We start from the raw sequence: 4,669 nt of genomic DNA on the forward strand, positions 1-4,669 counted from the left end.
CACGGCACAGCGGACACACCAGGAACCGCGGTGTTGGCCGTCGAATGGCGCTAGCTGCGCAGCATTTGTGCACCGCCGCCGTCAGTGTCAGTCAGTTTGCCGTGGCATACGGAGCTCCATCGCAGTCTTTAACACTGGTAGCATGCCGCGACAGCGTGGACGTGAACCGTATGTGCAGTTGACGGACTTTGAGCGAGGGCGTATAGTGGGCATGCGGGAGGCCGGGTGGACGTACCGCCGAATTGCTCAACACGTGGGGCGTGAGGTCTCCACAGTACATCGATGTTGTCGCCAGTGGTCGGCGGAAGGTGCACGTGCCCGTCGACCTGGGACCGGACCGCAGCGACGCACGGATGCACGCCAAGACCGTAGGATCCTACGCAGTGCCGTAGGGGACCGCACCGCCACTTCCCAGCAAATTAGGGACACTGTTGCTCCTGGGGTATCGGCGAGGACCATTCGCAACCGTCTCCATGAAGCTGGGCTACGGTCCCGCACACCGTTAGGCCGTCTTCTGCTCACGCCCCAACATCGTGCAGCCCGCCTCCAGTGGTGTCGCGACAGGCGTGAATGGAGGGACGAATGGAGACGTGTCGTCTTCAGCGATGAGAGTCGCTTCTGCCTTGGTGCCAATGATGGTCGTATGCGTGTTTGGCGCCGTGCAGGTGAGCGCCACAATCAGGACTGCATACGACCGAGGCACACAGGGCCAACACCCGGCATCATGGTGTGGGGAGCGATCTCCTACACTGGCCGTACACCACTGGTGATCGTCGAGGGGACACTGAATAGTGCACGGTACATCCAAACCGTCATCGAACCCATCGTTCTACCATTCCTAGACCGGCAAGGGAACTTGCTGTTCCAACAGGACAATGCACGTCCGCATGTATCCCGTGCCACCCAACGTGCTCTAGAAGGTGTAAGTCAACTACCCTGGCCAGCAAGATCTCCGGATCTGTCCCCCATTGAGCATGTTTGGGACTGGATGAAGCGTCGTCTCACGCGGTCTGCACGTCCAGCACGAACGCTGGTCCAACTGAGGCGCCAGGTGGAAATGGCATGGCAAGCCGTTCCACAGGACTACATCCAGCATCTCTACGGTCGTCTCCATGGGAGAATAGCAGCCTGCATTGCTGCGAAAGGTGGATATACACTGTACTAGTGCCGACATTGTGCATGCTCTGTTGCCTGTGTCTATGTGCCTGTGGTTCTGTCAGTGTGATCATGTGATGTATCTGACCCCAGGAATGTGTCAATAAAGTTTCCCCTTCCTGGGACAATGAATTCACGGTGTTCTTATTTCAATTTCCAGGAGTGTAGAACGCAGAAAACATGTTCGGATGTCGGGGTACGAAGACGTGCTGAGAAGTAACATCTCCACCTTTATACGTGAATTTTTTTAAATAAAACAAACGTTATTGACATTATACATCTTTGTTCTTCACGTCTACGTATTTGCAGTCCTCTGCCGCTAGAGAAATACGAATTTTAGCGTGTAACATTGCGGTGTGTAACGTAACTATGTCGGGACGTCAGAAAAAACCAACTGTTATCGAGGTTCGATTTCGAAAAGTTTGTTCACACATACAGCACCTTCTCCTTCAGCACGACAATGCCACGTATGCTGCGACATCTGTAGCAACGCGAAAGCCTTAGACTGACTGTCATCGACCGTCCTCCATAATGTCCCGACTCGGCCCCAGCCGATAGTCATCTGTTTCCGAAACTTAAAGAACAACGTCGAGGACTTCACATCGATAGTGATGCAGCGGTGGAAGCAGATGTGAGATTGTGGCTCCGTCACCAACGTCAAATATTCTACAGCGATAGTATCAACAAACTGGTCCCTCGTTGGGAGAAAGCTGTTCGGCACCCAGGTGGCTACGTTGAGAAAGGAATAAATGAGCACAAAGAACAACAGTCTAGCACGCTAGTAGCATTCGTTTTATTTAAAATTTTTTAGAAGTTTTCACATAAAAAATTCGGAGGCATTACTTTTCAGTACGCCCTTGTAACATTGTATATGTACACACCACTGGCGCGTATGTACATGATTTAGAGTTCCTATTCTCTGTGACAGATGCGTTAGTGTTGTTCGTGTTCCATGTTGTTTCCAAGCCTGGTAGCAGATATAAATGGCATGAAAGGAGTTATATATTGACTGATGCCACGTACTTGTGTGAGACAGCGTTATCAGCACTTGACAGAGTTTGAAAGCAGACCCACGACGGGTCTCCATTTGGCCGACTGATTTAATCGTGCAGTATCCAGATCTTTGGGGCAATCGGAAGTGACAATGGACCGATGTTGGACTGCATGGGCACATGAGGGCAGGCAAACTCGTCGTTAAGCGTCTCGTCGACCTCGTCTGACCGCCACAAAGGAGGGTCGCCATATAATGCACCACCCCTCGCGTCTGTCTCTGTCACATGAGAACAGTAATAAACTGGCTGCAACATTCTATGTTACCCCGCACCGTTGGTCGAAGGCTAGCAGCCGCCAGGTCATTCACAATATACATAAATGACCTTGTGGATGACATCGGAAGTTCACTGAGGCTTTTTGCAGATGATGCTGTGGTGTATCGAGAGGTTGTAACAATGGATAATTGTACTGAAATGCAGGAGGATACGCAGCGAATTGACGCATGGGGCAGGGAATGGCAATTGAATCTCAATGTAGACAAGTGTAATGTGCTGCGAATACACAGAAAGATAGATCCTTTATCATTTAGCTACAAAATAGCAGGTCAGTAACTGGAAGCAGTTAATACCATAAATTATCTGGGAGTACGCATTAGGAGTGATTTAAAATGGAATGATCATATAATGTTGATCGTCGGTAAAGCAGATGCCAGACTGAGATTCATTGGAAGAATCCTAAGGAAATTCAATCCGAAAACAAAGGAAATAGGTTACAGTACGCTTGTTCGCCCACTGCTTGAATACTGCTCAGCAGTGTGGGATCCGTACCAGATAGGATTGATAGAAGATATAGAGAAGATCCAACGGAGACCAGCGCGCTTCATTACAGGATCATTTAGTAATCGCGAAAGCGTTACGGAGATGATAGATAAACTCCAGTGGAAGACTCTGCAGGAGAGACGCTCAGTAGTTCGGTACGGGCTTTTGTCAAAGTTTCGAGAACATACCTTCACCGAAGAGTCAAGCAGTATATTGCTCCCTCCTACGTATATCTCGCGAAGAGACCATGAGGATAAAATCAGAGAGATTAGAGCCCACACAGAGGCATACCGACAATCCTTCTTTCCACGAACAATACGAGACTGGAATAGAAGGGAGAACCGATAGAGGTACTCAAGGTACCCTCCGCCACACACCGTCAGGTGGCTTGCGGAGTATGGATGTAGATGTAGATGTAGATGTAGAATAGGGATTTACATCGTCACGTGATTTGGATGTTGTTAACACCACAGCACAAAAGGGTTGCGTTCGGAGTGGGACGGTGACCAGGAAGCATGGGGCTGCTGACGAATGGCGTCGCATTGTGCACTTTCTGTACGATCGCGGATGACCATGGTCAGAGAGTATGGCGGCCACATGGGGAGAGTTCCCATTCTTCCAACGTTTTGCAGAGAACCAGCGGTGTTACTCCTGGCGTCATGTCGTTGGGAGCCATCGCATATGACTTCTGGTCACTGCTGGTATGAGCAAGGGAGCTGTGATGGCACAACAGCGTGTGACGGACATCCTCATCCTTGTGTGTTACCTCTCATATGGCACATCGTGGTGCCATTTTCCAGCAGGACAATGCTCGTCCATACACGTTAAGTTTCTCTATGAACTGTCTTCTTGATGCTAAGGTACTTTCGTGACCGACAAGAAACACAAATGTGACCACACAAGAACATTTGCTGGACCAGCTCGGACACCAAATCCGTCCCAGTGCCAGTGTCAACGATATCAAGGACCATTTTTCAATGGTTGTGGGCCCGTTTGCATCAACAGACGACACAACAACGGCTTTACGACACCCTTCTCAACCGAACTAGCGGATGTACCCAGGCCAGAGGGGTGCAACGTCACATTGATAAGTGGGCACATGCTGCAAAGCTTTTTGTAAATTTGACTCAACCACAGTGAAAATCAAAAAAATTTTATTCGCAACAGCTAGCCACACGTTCCAGCTACCTCTCTAAATAGTCGCCGCTCCGATTTAGACACTTGTGGCGTTGTACAAACTTTCCAGCACCCTCATCATAGAATGCTGCCGGCTGTGCTTTCCGCAAATTCTCTACGCTGGTCTATCTTTCGTTGTTGCGCCAAAATATTGTCTTCATAACCAGCGGTTCATGTGAGCAGGGACGAATAACGCAGGGAATCAGTTAACGGCTGTATTGTGGGTGATCAAACACTTCCCATCGAAAACGCTGCAGGAGCGTCGTCATTGCTTCTGCAGAATACGGCTGAAAATTGTCTTGAAGAAAGAAACGCACGACATTTATGTCTCTCACAAGATCCACGTACTTGCCGAGAGACACTGTTGTTTTAGGCATTACTACGTTATCACTTTAAGCTCCGAACCGAAAAAAGTGACATGAAGCGATCGATAGGCGCACTAAAGGCACTTCCCAACACATCTGTGCAAAGTTCCATCGGATTTTCACAGTGATTTCCATTTCGCGCCTAATCGAACCTTACTTTCC

This window comes from Schistocerca cancellata, chromosome 7, assembly GCF_023864275.1.
Source record: "Schistocerca cancellata isolate TAMUIC-IGC-003103 chromosome 7, iqSchCanc2.1, whole genome shotgun sequence".
In the NCBI taxonomy this organism is placed as follows: domain Eukaryota; kingdom Metazoa; phylum Arthropoda; class Insecta; order Orthoptera; family Acrididae; genus Schistocerca; species Schistocerca cancellata.